The sequence below is a fragment of the Hermetia illucens genome, chromosome 3, assembly GCF_905115235.1.
Source record: "Hermetia illucens chromosome 3, iHerIll2.2.curated.20191125, whole genome shotgun sequence".
Classification (NCBI taxonomy): domain Eukaryota; kingdom Metazoa; phylum Arthropoda; class Insecta; order Diptera; family Stratiomyidae; genus Hermetia; species Hermetia illucens.
Genome location: NC_051851.1, coordinates 119,677,808 through 119,699,884, shown reverse-complemented (window position 1 = coordinate 119,699,884; position 22,077 = coordinate 119,677,808). Strand labels below are relative to the sequence as shown.

Here is a 22,077-nt window from a genome sequence, read left to right as displayed (position 1 = left end):
ATTTTGAGAGTAAAGAACAATGATGGTCATCGACTCACACAGTATAAAGCAAATTGAAGCATCTTTGTTGCCATAATGGAGTGCGGAGGATGGTGCATAAAGTGCGGAACTTTCGCACGGATGAACCATTTTCGAAACAGGCGGAAGAAAGAGAAGCCAGAGACGTGAACGGAACTGACTTGATGTCAGTGCGAGTGATCGAATCTATGCAAACTGGACACCGCAAACCAGTGAAGGTGTTAAGTGTAAAACAAACGAATGCTCTGCGGGATGAGATGAGACCTTTCATGGATGAGGACATGGGAACTGCTGTACCTCCAAGTCTGGCTATTCTCAGAGAAATCGAAGACGAGGGGAACCACCAACGCAAGAACTAATGGATCTGGTAGCGTGTGCAGAATCAAGTGGTCTTGAACTCTTAATAGGTTGCGAGGCGAACGCTCAACATATTTGTTGGGGCAGTAGCAAATGCAAGCCAGGAGGAGAGAAGCTATTTGATTTCATCATTACAGCTGGTTTCATGACTGCAAACGTAGGACACGATTCATGGGGGAAGTGAAGTAATTTGCCTAACAATCTGCACTTCAAGAGTGTTAGAGTTGATTATACACTGGCAGGCGCTAGACGAAGTCTCAAGGTCAGATCACCGATACCTAGAATTCAATCTGACTATTGCGGACGAACAGTCTGCAATACAAAGGCGGAACCTTAGGAAAACGGATTGGACAAAGTTTAATGAATTTCTTGGCAATAAAGTGCAGCTCCCTAGGCGAATAAGGATTCCTTTGGCGCTTGAAGTTGAATTGGAAACTACGAATTGCGCCCTTTTAGAGTGCTATGAAGAAACATCTCCCGTTTTCCGACGCCAAAGCGATAAAAGAGTTCTTTGATGAAACCGGGAAGACTGGTTAAACTTCCGAAAATACACAGTGGTAAATAAAAACAAGTCGGGAAACCGGAAGCTAGACGCTTCAGGTATGAAAGGTTTTGTGTATTTCTTTGGGTGTAGATTTGTCCCATTAGCACGTAGCACGTGAAATATGCATATATTATGTGAAAATATTGACATTCATAGTCTTGAATTTGTAGAGGAGCGACAGCTTTGACCTATTATAACTTTGTTAGTAATAGTGCGATTTTCATCAAATTTGGCAGGATCATGCTCTATACTGTAGCCTACACTGTTGCAAAATTTTGTGATTCTAGGGTGAAGTTAAGGGAGGTTTTCCTATCAATTACTAAAAATTATAGTAATGTACTATTATTAACTTTATTTGAACAGGTATCGGTATGGAGGGTATTTCGGAGCCTAGTCACCATTCAGTGGCAGCCCCCTGATTTTTTTCAGATTTTTCGGTTGGGTAGTTTCTGAGAATGGGTTCGTTAAAAAAATGACCACTTTCAACCCCCCGCACTCCCCACCTTTTCAACAAAAGTTAAAACTAAGACCGGCTTCGAAAAGTACTAACCGAGACCTTTAATTGGGTATCACATGACTATATTTGATGAAAAAAATATTTACACCCCCCTTTTGCATGTATGGGGAAACCCCCCTTAAATTTGTCGTAAAAGGATGTAACTCACTATATGCGTGAGCGTTCACAGTTCCCACCTTTCTACCAAATTTGGTGTCAATCGCTATAACCGTCTCCGAGAAAAATGCGTGTGACGAACAGACAGACAGACAGACAGACAGTAAACCGATTTTAATAAGGTTTTGTGTTTACACAAAACCTTAAAAAATGATTAAGTGCTCGCAACGAGACTCCTTTAGAGCGTACTTTGTGGAACTGGAAGGCGAAAGAGAGATTTCAAGGCTGCGCAGAGTCCATACACACCCTCCTGAAAATACACCATCCGGGAGAACGCGTGAGAGAAGTGGTAGTGGATGAGTTGACGGTTTTTACAACCCTTTGAACACGTAAGTGTTGCAAGGTGAACTGGAACACTGCAAAAGCGGTTGTTGCCAATGAAAAGGTGAGAGCTGTCATACTGTCCTTCGGTCTGTCGGCTAACTCCACTTTGGCGAAATACGTTTTTTATATGATTATGCAAGAAAATTCAAGAACGTATCCAACCAATTCCAAATACTTTAGGTATAACTGTCAAAGTGCAGTTTAAAGGGCCTCACAAAATTTAGCTAACTCCATCGACACAATTATCCATACGCAAAGGAGTTAACTCCCTAACGCGATTTTATTTAGACTTTCATAGTGTTTCTGCGAATTTAGTGTCCGTGAGCGGTCAAATTTCGACATAATCGTAAATGCTATCTTACCCCTTCTAGACAAACATGTCTTTTCAAGCTAGGAGAAGGAAGCGCGCAAGCGAGCTACCAATTTTTTCAAATGCACTACCACTAAGCTCCGCCAGAAGTAGTTGTTTATCTGAACAGATTCCTACAGGCAAAGATACAAATCAAATTAAATTAATTACGCTTAACCAAACAACTGACGTTGTACAGGTGCAATTGGTGCCTTATTCCGATCATTCAGAGGAAGTACGCGAAAATGTCTCTGCTTTAAATGAGATTGATGAAAGTGCAACTAATAAACCAAAGAGACAAAAGCGATGCTGCGTTGACAGAAGTAGGGGCAGCTCAAAAAATGCTGCAAATCGTGAAAGAGGAAACCCATATTTTGGAAGGAAGAAAGAGGGAGAGCAAGAGGTTTCTAGGGAAAAAAAGAAGGAAATCAAATTATCAAAAAATATAAAATGTGAACAAGTATCGGAAGCAAAGCTTTTTGATACATTTTAGCTGATGAAGTGGAAAGAAAAACGAGGTTATATTGACAGTTTAATTACTCTACTGCCTGTCAAACGACCTTGTGATACTACTAAGTCCAGAAGAGATTGTACCCTATACTATCACCTCAAAGCAAATAATATGATGCTGCGTAAGCCCAAAATCTATCCAACGGAATTCATTGAAATTTTCAGGACTTATTCAGAACATATTTCTACGGTCCGCACACTAGGATAATTGCGATTCTTTCAATAGTTTTTTTATTCGTGACAAAACACAAAAATTCACAAAAAAAAGTTTAACTAGGCACCAAAAATTTAGCTTTCTATATTTTTTAATAATCCTAGTTTGCGGACTGTATTTAAGTCCGTACGTTAAAACGCCGTCCATATTTTTTCTTTAAGATGATCGCGCTCTACCGTGGCAGCAGAAAAACACATTTTTTTGGAGATGCTCTGCATTTCAACAATGAACTATGCTATCGGGCTGGAAAAATTATTACGTACACTCAAGATGTTAATAAATATAAATATAAGTTCTAAAAAAAAGCGAAAAAACAGAATTCACACGGGATGACCCCCTTAAAAACACACGACCGATTTTGCTAGATTTGGGGGGAGACTGAAGGAGGCGTTGATGCAGAGGCGTTCACTAGCATTTAAATCAGTGATTACCAAAATTCATTCACTCTCTTCAATTGAGAATTGAAAGGTTATTATCTAAAGTGGCGGTTGTATAGCTCAAAATAAGAATGTTACATTGGCAATTGCACTGCTAAATCTTTCCATGATACAAAATAGTATAATTGAGCAAAAACATTTGGGAACCAGTTGGGCATTCTGAAAAGGAAGCAGACTCCATGCACTCGGTAATTGAGAGAAAACTCAGACTAAGGGATATAGGTTTTGTTTGTAAAACAAAACCTTATTAAAATTGGTTCAATGTTTGTCTGTTTGTCTTTTTTTTTTGAGGGAAATCTGGCCTGGGCACGCCAGAGTGTGGGATTTGTACCCAATGAAACTACCCCCGACTCCCCCCCTACCCCGTGGAACCACCTTTAGGTATTACATCACGGGGCGGAGTTAGCTTACTTTTACTAGGTCTCCTTCCGTTTTCCCGCGGGATTCGTAACCGCGCCTTCCTCAGTTCTTCTGCTTTTCGCAATTTCTCCTTGATTACTGCGATCATGGATTTGATCGCATCCCAGTCTTCCTGGCAAGCTACCATTCTCCGGACAACATTTTCTGGTGATAGCACTTCACCTAGAGTTTCTTCTAGGTTCCTTCTTTCTTCCACGAACTTAGGACATTGGAAGAATACGTGCGCTGAGTCCTATGCGACCTCGTCGCAGTTTGGACAATTAGGTGAGGTGTCCAATTTAAACCTGTACAGGTATTGACGGTATCCTCCATGGCCGGTGAAAAACTGGGTGAGATTATAATTGATCTCCCCATGCTTTCTCTTCAGCCACTCCCTGATGGAAGGGATCAACCTGTAAGTCCAACGACCCTTTTCTGACTGGTCCCATCGCTGTTGCCATCTGCTTATGCATCTCTCTCTTTAGGCTTTTCTCACCTGCGATAAGGGAGAGATGGACCTGGTGTTATAAATGTTCATCATTTTGGTTGCCAAAATGTCAATCGGCATCATTCGCGAGATGACGAACGCTGCATCTTCTGAGGCGGTCCTGAAGGCGGAACACACCCTTAAGGCTGTTCTTTTGTAAACCGTACTCATTTTATATGCATTGCCTAAAACCTGCAGCGCGTTTCCCCAAACTGGGGCTGCATACAGCATGATAGAATTCCTGGCTATAAGTAGCCTATAAGTATGCCGCGATCCTCCTACGTTCGGCATCACCCTTGCGAGAGCCATACTCTTAGTGGATGCTTTTTTACAAGTATGCTCTATGTGCTGCTTAGAATTGAGTTTTCCGTCTATCATCACCCCCAAGAATTTGATGGTCGGCTTGGAAGTGATGATACGATTCCCGATTCTAATGCAGGCGTAATTTATTTTGCGATGCTTAGTGATGAGGACCGCTTCCGTCTTTTCCGAGTGCCAGTCCAGCACTCTCCAGCCAAGTCTTAACAACACTGACTGCTTCGCTTGAGTACAACTCAGCATCCTCGAGATGCTTTGCGACCGCAACCAGTGCTATGTCATCGGCGTAACCCGCGTGCCCTCCTCCGGAACCGGAAGGTTGTCTGTCTGTCACAGGCACTTTTCTCAAAACCGCTATACCGATTGACACGAAATTTGGTGAGAAGATGGGAACTGTGGACCCCCAGACATGCAGTGGGTAATATCTTTCTACGTTGAGATTTAGTGGGGGTTCCCATACATGTAAAAGGGGGGTGTAAAATTTTTTTTCACCAAATAAAGTCATGTGGAGTATCAAATGAAAGGTATCGATTAGTACTTTTCGAAGCCGGTCTTAGTTTTCACATTTATTAAAAACATGGGGACTGGGAGGGGTGGAAAGTAATGATTTCTTTAACGGACCCATTCTCAGAAACTACCCAACCGAAAAATCTGAAAAAAATCATGAAGCTGCCCCTGTATGGTGCCCAGCCCGCAAAATACTCTCCAAATCGATATCTGTTTAAATTAAGTTAATAAGAGTATATTACCATATTTTTGGCAAAAATTGAGTAAAACCCCCCTTAAATTTATCTCAGAGTTATATATGGTAGTAGTATAAAATATAATATGAGGCATATTATCTCCAAGTTTGATCAAAATCATACTATTAGTAACAAAGTTACAGTAGCTCAAAGTTGTCTTTACCGTGTAAATTTACAACCCGAAGTACTAAATCTGACATGCTAAATGCATATTCTTAACGGGCTACGTACAAATGGGATAGTTTTACACTCAAATATACTCACACAACGAGCAAACAAGGCCTTTCATACCTGAAACGGCCAGCTTCCGGTTTTCCGACTTGTTTAAGGTTTTGTTTGCAAAACGATTCGATGTCTGTCTGCCTCTCTGCCACATGCACTTTTCTCAGAAATGGCTATACCGATTGACACGAAATTTGGTGAAAAGGTGGAAAGTGTGAAGGCCACATGCGCTGAGTTACATCCTTCTACGTTGAAATTAAGGGGGGAGGGGGGGCGCGGCCTCATAAATACAAAAGGGGGGTGTACATTTTTTTTACCCAATATAGTCATGTTGGGTATCAAATGAAAGGCCTTGATTAGTACTTTTTGATGCCAGTGCTAGTTTTGACATTCCTTGGAAAGGCGGAGAGTGCGGGGGGTCAAAAGTGATCATTTCTTAACGGACCCATTGTCAAAAGCCACTCAACCCAAAAATCTGAAAAAAAATCAGGAAACTGCCCCTACATAGTGCCCAGGCCTCAAAATACTCTGCATGTCGATATCTGCTCAAATTAAGTTAATAATAGTATATAACTATATTTTTGTAGAATTTGAGTAGAAACCCCCTTATGTTCATCCTAGGGTTATACAAATTTGCAACAATATAGGTTTTAGCATGAAGCATGTTATCCCCAATTTTGATCAAAATCATACTATTAGTAACGAAGTTACAGTAACTCAAAATTGTCTTTACCATTAAAATTTATTACACCCCAAAGTACTAAATATCAATATCACACTAAAGTGAGCAGTCTGACATGCGAAATGCATATACATTACGGAATACATACAAATTGGATAGGTCTGCACACAAATATACTCACACAAGAAACAAACAAAACCTTTCATACCTAAAGAACCGAGCTTCCGGTTTCCCGGCTTGTTTAAAAGTTTCAAAGACCTGGCCGTTTAAAGGATGATCCCAAGGTCTTTTTCTATTTTTATTTGACACGTATTTCGCCGCTAATTACATATCTTTTCAAATAACAGAGGTGCGGGTTTTGCAGTACAACCTGGATGGCACTGTTAATTTTAAGTTGCGATTTTCCGATAGCTGAAAGCCACTCCCACATAGGAAATCAGCTATCAATACAAAGGATTTTTACTTGTTGCACCCATTAAACAATGAAAGACTGCCAATTACTTCGAAAAAGTTTTTTGATTTGCAGGACTTGAAGAAGACTCTACCACGAGACTATCATTCTTTTTATGATCTTCCCTATAATTAACTGAGTACATAATTTACATATTATGTATTATATTACCTGAATTACTTGAATATTTACTGACATTTTCAATTGAATTTAATTATGTTCTTGATTCTTTTTTTCAATGGTTGGAGAAATTGAACTAACTTCGTATCTTCGTATTGATATAGGCAAAATGCAAATCAGTTAACTCCTTTTTTGTACGAAATTTGTCTATTAAAGGAGACAAAATATAAATAACTGATTAGAAAAGCTCAAAAGTGTACTTTACAAAACACAGTAGAATGGCTCATTGTAGATATAACTCTAACTTGGAATATTATGTTTTTTGTCGCTCCTGTACATTTTGCTGAAACGGAGTTAGCCGTTTTGCAAATTAGACCGACGATATGTCGCAATGAATTTGTAGATGTACCTTCATCCCGGAACTAACGAGCAAGTCTTCTTTCCCATGGACTGCAGTAAAGTTCGCGACCTATATTGATGTCACTAAAGTTCCTCAAAGTCTTACTTTCTGAAACGCAATAAAACCTTGAATTTGTTCGCTTTAAGGGGGTCATCCCTGCGAAGGCCGCTTGTTTCGCTTCTCTCAGATTTTTTGTGAAAAACTGGATAAAGATACAAATACGAATCTTTCACCATATATTTATTAATATCTTGAGCAAGAATAATAATTTTTTCCAGCCCGACAGCATAGTTCAATATCGAAATACTGAGCAACTTATAAAACCATCGCCAAAAAAAGGTGTTTTCCTGCTTCCACGCAAGAGGGCGTTGTGATCATCTTAAAGAAAAAAAGTAAATGGCATTTAAACGTATGGACTTAACCACTATCCGGAAACTAGGATTATTAAAAAATATTGAAATCTAAATTGTTAGTGCTTTGTTAAATTTTTTTTGTGAATTTTGGTGTTTTTAAACGCGTTTCCTAGCTTCCAAACCGTCGAAATATGTTCTGAATAAGATACATGGAAAACTAACGTCCAGGTTGGGGGTTGGGTAGGAATGACAACCCTACGCGGAAAACAACTTGTAACGAAGCCACAACAGGAGCCTCGGATTGGATGGATTTTACAACGGCAAACCCGGCAACGAAAAATGAATAACGATTTTCGCATACGCATACCCTGTCCCAATATAAGGCTGATGTAACAACGTTACCGCAAATGCGTTGGGCAGGGACAGGTTTCCTGGAGTAGAGCCACTACACCATATATTATAGCGGCCATCCACCAACCCATGTGCTCGGAGTAGGTTTCTGAGTTAGCCAAAAAATTAAATCTGCTATTATCGGCATTGAAAATATAAGCGAAAGGTTATGCATTCTGCATTTGCGAGGCAAATTTACAAATGTAAGCCTCATAAACGTTCACGCCCCTAAAGAGGAGACTACAGAGTCCGGAGAAGGATAGCTTCTACGAGCCAGTAGAACGAACCCTCGAAGCCTGTCCCAGATATGATAGCAAAATCATACTTGGGGATTTTAACAGTCAAGTAGGGACGGAGCCCGTATTCAGGCGATATGTTGGCTCCCATAGCTTAAAAATGATAACGGACTGCGGATTATTCAATTAGCAGTGTTGTTGAAAGTCCCTGGTTTGCGCGGAAGTCATCCACAACACAGCCCTCCGTAACACCTATAAGAGGGAAATGGATGCCGCAATAACCGTAGTCAACAGAGATCCTGCAGATGAAGCATCACCAAATGATCTTCACAATCACCTGAAGAACGTTATCATAAATACGGCCACACACATACTTGGCCCCAGCCGCAAAAAGAGTCGGAACGGCTGGTTTGACGATGAATGTAAGCTAGCAACGGAACGGAAGAATACCGAATAATGTTGCATTTTCAAAGAACGCGGGCACGCGCATAGACTTATTACGAACTCCGGCGAGCGGAGGAGCGACTTCACAGACAGAAAAGGAAGCCTGGGAGAACCAACAGGTCTGTGAACCGGAAAAGTACAGGCAGCAACCGCACCAGACGCGGAAGCTTTACCAACAAGCTACATAACGACGAAATTTATGAGCGATACAATGACCGCCAGATTGTGGATAAAATCCTGCTCAATAGGTTATGATGGGCGGTTCACTTAATCCGTATGGAAGTGGATGATTCAGCCCGGAAAGTCTATAAGGTCAATATCTACGGTAGAAAAAGAAGACAAGGCAGACCCTGCCTGAGATGGAACGACGGCGTAGGTCGGGACGCCAGACAGCTGTTAGGGATATCGAATTGGCGAACCTCGGTGCAAAACCGGGATGTCTGGAGTTTCTAAAAACGCCTTTAAAAAGTAGAATGTGATTTTTAACCGTAAAACCTTAACTGGCCATTAATATGCTATACCTAGTCCATAAACCTTAGGTTTCTTGACGAAATACATGTAAAGCCTTGGGTTCAATTCTTATGATTTCAAGTCATCCGAACGTCATTCAAACCTCCCAAAAAAAAAAAATTCGATTACTCGGATCCTACACACGGGATGACCCCCTTAAATTTTTAACCAATGCACACCTATTTTATTGTGCAGGCCAATTTAACAATTAATAGTAGTTTTATTCGTGGTTTCCCCATTTCATTGAAAAACAATGGTACGCACTTGTGAATCAATGTTTTAATTGTAGATTATATTGCGTTTTTAGAACATATCGTTTTTTGGGGTTCACACCTATTATTTTGTCCGGCTGCGTATAAACCTTTTATTGGTATTCTTACGAGAAGCATCTTCGTGCTCATATTGAGAGAAACAAACTTATTTTATGAGTATATTCAAATTTTTTATGTAAACCCTTTGGGTAAGCAGGGTAAATCTCAATGTATTTTTGGGGAGGAAATGGTAAAAAGAAAATAGGGACACCGTTATTCGACTAATCAATACCGGTGAAATTAGGCAAGTAAACAACTCAATTAATCTGCATTGTGTCCGGCAGGAAATGTTCAAAGGAGCAGATGAAGTCGATGCAGAATTACAGGGACTACACTGTCTACAATTATTCATGAAAATGTATAATTTTCCTCTACGGCAGCTTCTATTCAATTACATGTACTAATTTCTCTAATTAATTATCCATCCTGACGTGGACGTTCCTATGCAGCATTTTACAGGAATTTTCAACTAATCTATTTAGCATCGGCAGAAAATAGATTAGACTAGCATAACTAGAGCTTGTAGTGTATTGACTGAAGTTGACTTTCAACTTTATAAATAAATATCAAGAGTATGGGCGCAAGCACATCAAACGTGGCCATACATACGTACAAGCGGTTTGGTCATTCGCTAGCTGATAGTGGTTAAAGACAAGCTAATGAACGAGAGTGAAAGTATTTAAAAATTTCCAGCGCAGTCGCACCTCTAATTGGTAGCGACGTGACCAAGCTTCCAATAGCCGTGATCGTCTAGTGGTTAGGACCCTACGTTGTGGCCGTAGTAACCCAGGTTCGAATCCTGGTCACGGCAATGTGTTACAGCATTGTCACGGATGGAAGCATGTCTTTTTATTAGGTTAATTATTTTGAATTATTTTTTTATCAAATTATTCACGTATCTACTTCGTATTCCATTGAAAATAAATCATTTGTAGATAACAAATAATCAAATTGGCCGTGATATGCCATGAAAGATAACTATTCGTTTGTTAATTCATTTAGAAACATCCGATTCATTGCAATAATTTTTATACTACGCCAATAGCTTTATTGGCACTATTGAGTATGAGTCAATCAGGCTATTCCGAAGGTTAGTTTATCAATAATACCAGTTGAGCAAGTAGCATGGTAGTTATGATTTAATTTCTTTATTAGACGAATTCCTCATTACAAATTTAGCATGCGGCTTGCTCTGATTGTACTAGATCATAGAATTTAGACACTCAAATTGAATAAACCATTCATTGTTGAACTTTACTAATCAGGTCTCGGTAGATACCCATTTACCGAGACATTGGGACTTTCTCAAATTATTTATTTATATAGATTGTCCCAGGTTTTCGGTTCGACTGGAGAGTAATATTCATCAAACTATGGAATCTCTGAAATCGGTTAACACATGAAAATAGCCCCAAATAGCGAATAACGAACAACCTGCAGTGACGTAGCTAGGCGTTGGCGAAGCGGGCCCTTGCCTCGCGAGGCCTCTTCAACTGCAATGCTACCAGACCTAAAATCCCCCTTTATTTTTAAATTAAATAAAAACCGAAAACAAATATTGGCCAGGCGCCTCACTTTCCTGAACCTGAAATAACAACAAAACATAACTCCCAGTTTACGCTTGGCGGTGTGACTCGCTCATAATAAAAAAGTTTGTCTATGAACTGGAGATTCCTTCATTTGAGTCTCACTGTCTCGTTCACATCCGTCATAATTTCGTAATTTCATTAAAAGTACTATTGAGACTAGATCATAAAATAATACATATCTAAGAGATCTTTGATTATTCACTTTTACTACTTGTATTAAAATGTTACTACTTGTGTTAAATGTTAATGTTCGGTATAGGATTGTAAAAAAAATATTGAAAGTAAGTTTTATAAAAATAGTTCCTTTCCTTACTATAGTTCTCTTTAAATAAAAATATTAAAAGGAAAGTTTCCAGTTTAACTATAGAATTTAATTTTTTTTTTAAAGGTAGCAAATGTGTTTCGTTGTTTGTTCGTGTTTTGTTTGTAATTTACAAAAACAGCACTGAAGAAGGACACATTTTGTGTCCGAAATACCTGCTTGCTACTTAACAAAAAAAATCAAATTCTATAGTTAAACTAGAAACTGTCCCCTTTAATAGTTTTATTTATTAAAAGTGTTGGTTACTTATTTTATCCTTTTAAAAGTAAATATGATTATTGTTAATTTAAAAAAGAACAAGAAACTAAAGTGGCAATTTTTTCAACCCGTCGAAATTTTGGAAAATTTTGTCTCAATAAAAATCTGAAAAAAAGGAGTAATTTTTGTAACATCTTGTTGAATAGGCTCTAGTCTTTCTTACTGCTTCACATCATCGGGGAAAAGATTCAACTAAGTTCATTATTACATCAACTAGAGTTGTAAACTATTTGTTGGAGAGCAGCCATTAGTTCGGCTGTTTTAGAAAAGTTTTAATCTCAAATACGTCAGGACTTTGAGAAGACCAGGTTATTTTTGCAGTTAGCCATTTCTGGACAAATCTGGACGAGTGCTTAGGAACGCTATTCTGCAAGAAAACCCAGTATTTTCCCATCTTGTCATAGGCATGTAATAATATGTGCTTTCCCAAAACGTCATACATACACATACATTAACGATCTCATAACTACTTCAACTTGAATCAACGGACCGACAACATCACAAGAAAAGCACCTATAATAAATCTTGTTAGTGCCGAAAATTTCACATAAAATTGATATCAGCCCCAGATCACTATGCTTTCATCCCCATACTTCTTTATGGGTACCTCGTACTTGGGATCTACCGTATCCCTTTCCTTTCGGCTTTCTATGAACTCCATAGCGCGGATTTTGTGACACCAAAAAGCACACCGACTTCTCATAAAGTGTTACCATTCTCGATTGGAGTTATCATTAGTTCTTTTATCTCATTTGAAAGTGTTTTAGTACGAGACATCCTTTAAAAACTGTAATATCCAACGTTAAAAAAAAATTTTCAAAACTGAACTTGAACGTTCAAAAATTTTACCATATTAATTTTTGTTCAATTTTTACAGAAACTTCAACACAAAAAAAAAATCTCTTTTAAATACATCAAAAAATAAAAATTTTACAAGCATTTGATTTTCTTCACAGAAAAGTTTCCAAAGTTTTGACGACTATATATTTTTCTGTCTATTTTTCATAATATTAGTTGCAAAACTTCTCAATGCGCATTTTAAATTCACACGTCCCAAAGCGAAACGTGGATTGGTACCCACGATGGAGCATAAAACCTGGGAAATGCCTGCTGAACCAACACCAACAGCTCTACTACCAAACCCTATCTCCACCTCCACGTGGTGACCGCTGCGAGCTCTTTCTGAACGAAAACGTGCCTAAAAACGGGACAAATAGTACCCACTGGTCCTCCAGGTTGGGGGTTGGGTAGGGCTGCAACCCTACACGGAAAACACCTTGTTACGAAGCCACAACAGTAGCCTCGGATTGGACGAATTTTACAACGACGAACCCGGCAACGACAACGGAATAACGACTTCCGCATTTTCTCATGGAACGATACCCTGTCCCAATATAGGGCTGATGTAACAGCGTTACAGGAGATGCGTTGGACGGGGACCGGTTTCCAGGAGAAGAGCCGCTATACCATATATTATAGTGCCCATTCAGTAAACCATGTGCTCGGAGTAGGTTTCTTAGTCAGCCAAAAAATGAAACCTGCTGTTATCGGCTTTGAAAACATAAGCGAACGGCTATGCACTCTGTGCTTGCGAGGAAAGTTTAGAAATATAAGCCTCATTAACGTTTACGCCACTACAGAGGAGACTGCAGAGTCGGAGAAGGATACCTTCTACGAGGCAGTAGAACGAACCCTCGAAGCCTGTCCCAGATATGATATCAAAATCATGCTTGGGGATTTTAACAGTCAAGTAGGGAAGGAGCCCATATTCAGGCAATACGTTGGCTCCCATAGCTTACACGAAAATACAAATGATAACGGACTGCGGGTTATTCAATTAGCAGGGACACACGAAATGGTTGTTGGGAGTACCTGGTTTGCGCGGAAAGCGCTCCACAAACATACGTGGGCCTCTCTAGACGGGACCACTTTCAACCAAATTGACCACGTATTGATCGAACGCCGCCACCTCTTAGCCTTGATGAATGTCAGAACATATAGGGGGGCCAATATAGACTCGGATCACTATCTCGTTGGAATGGTGCTTCGAGCTCGAAAAACAATATCACCTAGAATCCCTCTCCGATAATCAGGTGAGAGTTAACATTAAAGTCATCATCATCATCATCAACGGCGCAACAACCGGTATCCGGTCTAGGCCTGCCTTAATAAGGAACTCCAGACATCCCGGTTTTGCGCCGAGGTCCACCAATTCGATATCCCTAAAAGCTGTCTGGCGTCCTGGCCCACGCCGTCACTCCATCTTAGGCAAGGTCTGCCTCGTCTTCTTTTTCTACCATAGATATTGCCTTTATAGACTCTCCGGGTGGGATCATCTTCATCCATACGGATTAAGTGACCCGCCCATCGTAACCTGTTGAGCCGGATTTTATCCACAACCGGACGGTCATGATATCGCTCATAGATTTCGTCATTGTGTAGGCTACGGAATCGTCCATCCTCATGTAGGGGGCCAAAAATTCTTCGGAGGATTCTTCTCTCGAACGCGGCCAAGAGTTCGCAATTTTTCTTGTTAAGAACCCAAGTTTCCGAGGAATACATGAGGACTGGCAAGATCATAGTCTTGTACAGTAAGAGCTTTGATCCTATGGTGAGACGTTTCGAGCGGAACAGTCTTTGTAAGCTGAAATAGGCTCTGTTGGCTAACAACAACCGTACGCGGATTTCATCATCGTAGTTGTTATCGGTTGTGATTTTCGGCCCTAGATAGGAGAAATTGTCAACGGTCTCAAAGTTGTATTCTCCTATCCTTATTCTTCGTCGTGTTTGTGTTTGACCAGTGCGGTTTGATGTTGTTGGTTGATTCGTCTTCGGTGCTGACGTTGCCACCATATATTTTGTCTTGCCTTCATTGATGTGTAGCCCAAGATCTCGCGCCGCCTGCTCGATCTGGATGAAGGCAGTTTGTACGTCACAATTCTCCGCGGCACCTATAAGAGGGAAATGGTTGCCGCAATAACTGCAGTCAACAGAGGACCTGGAGATGAGCCATCTACAGACGATCTTCACAACCACCTGAAGGAACGTTATCATGGATACGGTCATAAACACACTTGGCCCCAGCCGCAAAAGGACCCGGAACGGCTGGTTTGACGGTGAATGTAAGCTAGCAACGGAACGGAAAAATGCCGCATACCGAGTAACGTTGCATTCTCAAAGAACGCGGGCATGCGCAGAGACTTATCACGAACTCCGTCGAGCGGAGAAGCGACTTCACAGACGGAAAAAGGAAGCCTGGGAGAACCAACAAGTCTGTGAACTAGAAAAGTACAGGGAGCAACCGCACCAGGCGCGGAAGTTTTACCAACAAGTCAGCAGGATGAAGCCTTATACATCTCGATGCTCATCCTGCCGAGACAAAGAGGGAAATCTGATTTCCGACAGAATCGGCATATTGGAGCGATGGGTTGAGTACTTTGATGAGCTACTGAACAACCAAAACATCGGCGGGTTTTAGGTCCCGCCAATTGAAGACGACGGAGGAATGCTGCCACCACCAAGTTTAGGAGAAACAGTCCGTGCAATTCATCGGCTAAAAAATCATAAGTCGCCAGGAGCCGATGGAATTACAGCCGAATTGCTTTAATATGGAGGCGACCAGTTACACCAAGCGGTTCATTAACTTGTGCTCAAGGTATGGGACAGCGAATCAATGCCGGAGGGTTGACAACGAGGCATTACCTGTCTCATACATAAAAAGGGAGATATCACACAGTGCAGCAATTATAGAGGTATCAGGCCATGAGAGAATTCGGTATCCCGACGAAACTAATAAGACTGACTAGGCTGGCCCTGACCAATGTGCGAGGCCAGATAAAAGCAGCAGGATCACTCTCAAGACCATTCGACATCAACAACTGTCTACGACAAGGGGATGCTCTATCATGCGTCCTCTTTAACCTGGCCCTCGAAAAAGTGATCCCTGATGCTGATGTAAATGCAAGAGGTACGATCCTCTTTAAGTCCACCTAACTACTGGCCTATGCTGACGATATCGACATCATGGGAAGAACCAGGAAGAGCAGGCGCCGCGAGGTCTTGGGCTACACATCAATGAAGGCAAGACAAAATATATGGTGGCAACGTCAGCACCAAAGACAAACCAACAAACAACATCAAACCGCACTGGTCAAACAGAAAGAATAAGGGTAGGAGAATATAACTTTGAGACCGTTGACCATTTCTCCTATCTAGGGTCGAAAATCACAACCGATAACAACTACGATGATGAAATCCGCGTACAGTTGTTGTCAGCCAACAGAGCCTATTTCAGCTTACAAAGACTGTTCCACTCGAAACGTCTCACCATAGGGTCAAAGCTCTTACTGTACAAGACTATGATCTTGCCAGTCTTCATGTATTCCCCGGAGACTTGGGTTCTTAGCAAGAAGAATTGCGAACTCTTGGTCGCGTTCGAGAGAAGTATCCTCCGAAGAATTTTTGGCCCCCTACATGAGGATGGTTGATTCCGTAGCCTACACAATGAGCGATACCATGACCGCCCGGTTGTGAATAAAATCCGGCTCAATACGGTGGGCGGGTCACTTAATCCGTATGGAGGAGGATGATCTAGCCCGGAAAGTCTATAAGGGCAATATCTATGGTAGAGAAAGAAGACGAGGCAGACCCTGCCTAAGGTGGAGCGATGGCGTAGGCCAGGACGCCAGAAAGCGTTGAGGGATATCGAATTCGCAAAACCGGGATGTCTGCAGTTCCTTATTAAGGCAGGCCTAGGCCCGATACCGGTTGTTGCGCCGTAGATGATGATAATGATGATAGAATTTATTATAAACGGTTTTATTAGCAGAACAAGTCGGAATACCGGAAGGTGGCACTTCGGGTATAAAGGTTTTGTGCTCATCTTATGTAAGAAACGTCAACGCATATTTTTCCTTTCATATATAGCTATACAAATTCAACATAATCCTTCATATTTTTCGTTACAATGTCTGTTTTGCAGGCCTCAACAACGGTGGTTTGATACGCTGGATGGGGGGCCTCGAGATTGCACCCAGGTCACGCATTCGATAGAGCCAAAAACCGATCAGGACGAGCCGACCCCGCTTGTGAACGGGAGAAAGGCTAAAGAAAAAGAAGATACAAATGACTAAAAAACTAAAACAAAATAATTCTTTGAACTTATGAACATCATACACGTTGTAGAATGCATTTCACCCCCCATAACTTTCTTAATAATAGTTGGATTTTCTTCAAACTTGACCAAATTGTGCACTATGTTATCCCTTACACCAATGCCAAATTTTGTACTTTTGGGATGGGCATAAAGGGGGTTGCTGGGTAAATTTCTAAAATGTAGAAATTATTATTATTAATTTTATTTGCGCAGATATCGGAACCAGATGTGTTTTGTGGCCTAAATTTCGTAGTGATGCACCACTGTGATTTTCTCCGATTTTTCGGTTGAATAGGTTCTGAGAAGGAGACCTGTGACACTTTTTGATGGTAATGTTTTGAGTTCTCACTCCCCTATGTTTCACCCGATTTCAAATATGGAATCAAAAAGTAGTAATTAAACCCTTTCGTCTGATACTCCACGCGACCACATTTGATCAAAAAACAAATTTCCACTCTCCATTCACATGTATGGGGAGCCCTCCCTTAGACTTAAGACAAAATGGCGCCACTTGCTGTATGTAAAGGGAACAACAGACCACAAGGCTCGTACCAATTGTCGTGACAATCGATTTAGCCGCTTCCGAATAAATCGGGTGTGGCAGACAGACATCGACTCGATTCTAATGAGGTTTTGTTTCACTCAAAACCTTAAAAATGATCAAATAGTGTTCATACTAAAATTAGGAGACAGTTTTTACTCTCTCCTCTAAAATTTTGTTTTTAAGATTTATGAGGGTTTCACACGTTGCTGCCGATATTGTAATGTTCTATATTATTGAAAATAAAATTCCACATAATTCAGATTGGTAGATTAATGTATTTTATACAGATATCATGCCCAGCCCGAGCAGGAATAGAGATGCGCACCGAAAATTGGATTCAGATATGATTACCGAGTCTTAAATGAATGAAGGGAAGATGTCGTCAGAAACAGAAGAAATTAAAAACAAAAGTCATTCAACCTTTCACAGTGCAGAATCGGAAAAAAAATATTTTCAAAAGAATGATGACAAAACGAGGTCAGAATCAGAAAAAGTTATGCAGAGTGACAACAAGACTATAAGTGACAATGAGCTCTGTGTTCGAGCTGAAACTTCTATCTTGGCGAAGGCACATCTACAGTAAATTTTCGGGAGAACAAAGAATCAGAATTTTGGAAACTTAAAACAAATGATCCAGGAAAATGGAGCTTTTCGATAAACGATGCATACTGTCTTGATTTAGTCCAATGTGGTCCCCACCAAAATGTTAGTAATGAATATTATCCAAACAAGTCGGGAAACCGGAAGCTGGACGATTCAAATATAAAAGGTTTTGTGTATTTGAGTGTGAATTTGTCCCATTAGTACGTAACACGTAATATACGCACATAATATAGTGAGAGTATCCACTTTCGGGTGATATTGACATTCAAAATCTTGAATTTTCAAAGTGACAACTTTGACCAATTATAACTTTGTTAGCAATAGTGCGATTTCCACTAAACTTGGTAAAATCAAACTGTATATTATAGCCTACATTGCTGCTGCGTGGTGATAGGATAAACTAAAGGGGGGTTCTGCAGCCGATTACTGAAAATTATTGTAATATACTATTATTAGCTTTATTTGCAGGGATATCGGTATGAAAGGTATTTCAGAGCCTAGCAACCATATAGTGGCACCCTCCTGATTTTTTTTTTCAGATCTTTCGGGTGGGCAGTTTGTGAGAATGGACCCATTAAATAAATGATCACATTCAATCTCCCGCACTCCTCGCCTTTCCAAAAAATGTCAAAACTAAGACCAGCTTCGGAAAGTACTCCTTTCACCCTTCATTTGATACCCCACATGATTATATTTTATGAAAAAAAAAATGCATATATAGATTTGCACACTTAGATTCGACGTAACAGGATGTAACTGACCGTATGCGTGAGCGTTCACAGTTCCCACTTTTCCATCAAATTTGGTGTCAATCGCTACTACAGTCTCCGAGAAAAATGCGTGTGACGGACAGACAGCCAGTAAACCGATTTTAATCAGGTTTTATTTTACACCCATACGGCCATAAGAGGATTCAGTATCTCGACGACATTAATAAAACTGATTAGGCTAACCCTGACTAATGTGCGGAGCCAGATAAAAGAGGCAGGATCACTCTCGAGACCATTCAACATCAGCAACGATTTACGACAAGGGGATGTCCTATTATGTGTCCTCTTCAACCTGGCCCTGGAGAAAGTGATTCGCGATGCAGACGCAAATGCAAGAGATACGATCCTCTTTAAGTCCATCCAACTATTGGCCTATGCTGACGATATTGATATTGTGGGAAGAACAACCCCAAATGTACAGTCTACTTTCATCCAGATCAAACAGGCGGCGCGAGATCTCGGGCTGCACTTTAATAAAGGCAAGAAGAAATACATGGTGGAAACGTCAGCACCAAAAACCAACCAAACAACGACATCGAATCGCACTGGTCAAACGAAAACAATAAAGATAAGAGACTACAACTTTGAGACCGTTGAAAATTTCTCCGGTCTAGGGTCGAAAATCACAAAAAATCACGATAAAAACTATGACGATGAAATCCGCGCACGGTTGTTGGCAGCCAACAGAGTCTATTTTAGCTTACAAAAACTATTTCGCTCGAAACGTCTCACCACAGGGTGAAAGCTCTTACTATACAAGACTATGATCTTGTCAGTCTTTATGTATTCCTCGAAGACCTGGGTTCTTAGCAAGAAAACTTGCGAACTCTTGGCCGTATTCGAGCGAAGAAACGGACATGCAGACAGGAAACCGATTTTAATAAGGTTTTGTTTTTTACAAAACCTTAAAAACCGTCTACATTTTTGATAAGATTGGACATAGTCAAGTATGAGTTGATAATCTTGGAAGGAAGCCGATTACTGAAGGAAGATGAGCCCAAATCTTTAAATAAAATGAGCAGGAACCGTCTATAGGTCTATCCATGATACAGAGAAAGGCCTGGAACAATGTGAAGGCGAATGAAAAGACTATTCTACAAAATGAATCGATCCAGATGATGCGAATGTATAATGTTATTACCCGCGAACATTAATTTCGCAGGATTCTCTGGTATTGGATATAACTAAAATGACCGACACTTCAAATGATATGAAATTTAAACAGATTCTCATGATGTCAATCGCCAGAATGAGGCTGGCATCCAAGTCTGTATATTTAAGGGAGAAAAGTCCCAGAAAAATAATCTTTTTTATTAATAAGGAATGTCTGGGAAAACTAGGAAAGTAGGACTATAAACAAAAGGTCAACATTAGGAATGATGAAATCAAAGTATTCTTATGGTAAGATTGACGACGATGCAAATGTTTTGACGGAAAAGATATTGATCGCAGTGAAACATCCAAAGAGGGAGGACTCAAAAATTGTTCTTTGTTTCCCCTCTCCTGGGAATGTACCTTTTGTGACAACCACGTATACAGTGATCAGCAGTTTTTCTCCAGTTGTAGAAAGGTAAAGAGAAAAGGTGTCACTAGGGAACGAAATGATCTGTTAGAAAAAGAGTCGGAAAGAACAATAGAACTTTGATTATCAGGGCAGAATTTTTTCGTACTATGACTATGAGTTCAGCATAAATATCAACGAATGAGAGAAAAACCCATAAATAGCAAGCATTCAATGTCAGACTGGAGCAAGAGCGAGAGAGAAATACTGCCTACTACTTTCCAATTTCTTCTTATATCAATCTAATCAATAACTAAGAATGATTGCTTCATGCTACACGATCTCAAATTGAATCTGAATAACACAGAATTTTTGACGACCGATCCTCACATAACAGACACTATCACTGTCAGTGGCAGTGACCTGCCCAGAACAGACTGATTTAAATATCTCGGGTGAATTTTGTCTGTCAATGGAGAACTTTGTTATAAAATTGCTTCACTCTCTATGGTTCTGAGCGTTGACCGACTATAAAAGACAATGATCGACACTTCGCGATAATGAAGAAGAAGAGGTTACGTTGGACTAGTGGCGTAACACGCCTTGAACCCATTTGAAATGAGGATATTCGCGATCAATATGGGTTTACAACATTGGCTTGATACGCTGAACGGTGATTTAAAAGCTTCGCGACTGCGTCCAGATCAGGCCTTTGACAGAAGAAAATGGCACAAGCGATCGAGCCAACTCCACTTCTGAATGGGACAAGGGCCGAAGAAGAAGTAAAAGAAGAAAGAATAACCTAACCGAAGAAGAAGCCATTAATGTGCATACATGCATAATATGCCAAGGATTGAGTAAAATTACAACAGTGAAAATTCTTATAAAACTCCACGAAATACAGTGTTCTTTGATCCAGACAAGAACATCTTGTGTGTACAACTTTCAATGTTTTCGATATATCTGATCCGTGATTATTACTTGAAAGTTTGTAGAAATTCATGTAGTTCTGCACGTCCATTCGAGGCTAATAGCGGCACGGAACTTATTTGCATTGAAAAAAACTATTTTCTAAGGGGATCCTTTGACCTGCACTGGTACTGAATTCTCTTTCGTATGCTCTTATATGGAGCAACTCTACAAAATAATCCAGACGCTAAATGATGTTTAGATGATATTGAATTGTATATGATACTTTTATAGAAGATGTGTAGCCCTGATATGCGGACAAAACTTACTACAAACAAGAATACAAACCAAGTGATTCACACAAAAGCAACGTTGGATAGTCTTGGCGGTCACATCCGAACAATAATCGAAATAGACTGAACGTGCTCACAAGGTTGATTTTATGGATACTCTGCTATTCGTTTTTTGACGACGGATGGTGGTAGTACTAAATTGCTGGAAGGGAACATATTAACTACAATTAGCAACATGCGTTTATGCAAGAGTGTTATTAAGTTCCAACTCGTGACTGAAACGGGGTGCAGTAATATTGTTAGTGCAAAATTGCTCCATATCACAATTCGCTTCGTCTCGATTTCAGTGGAGCGGACAAGATTTCTTTTGGACAGCAATTTATGTTTTCCCACCGAGAAAAGGCCATCTTCTAAAATAATATTTCTGAACGATATAGAGTATATAAGTCACTTGCTGTTGTGGCCCTCTTATGGTTTCAGCTCAGTAGTTTGACTCAAAAAGAGTCATGAGTTCGACTCAGAAGTTCTCAGTCTTGCGATGGATATTTATTACAATCGAGGTACTCTTAAGTTAGCGTCTAGCAAATCTCTATCCTTCTTTAGTCTCGCCGTATAATTCTTAATTGCCTTAATTTCCAGTC

The 22,077-nt window shown here is 40.3% G+C and overlaps 1 protein-coding gene and 1 non-coding gene across 2 annotated transcripts in view; one reads left to right on the top strand and one right to left on the bottom strand.

Annotated features, from left to right (window-relative positions):
• LOC119650924 (centaurin-gamma-1A) overlaps nucleotides 1–22,077 on the bottom strand; it is a 537,400-nt gene that overhangs the window by 348,805 nt on the left and 166,518 nt on the right. The gene's annotated exons all lie outside the window — the stretch shown is intronic.
• Trnah-gug lies at nucleotides 10,232–10,303 on the top strand. Its single transcript has one exon. It is a non-coding gene; the product is annotated as a tRNA-His (tRNA).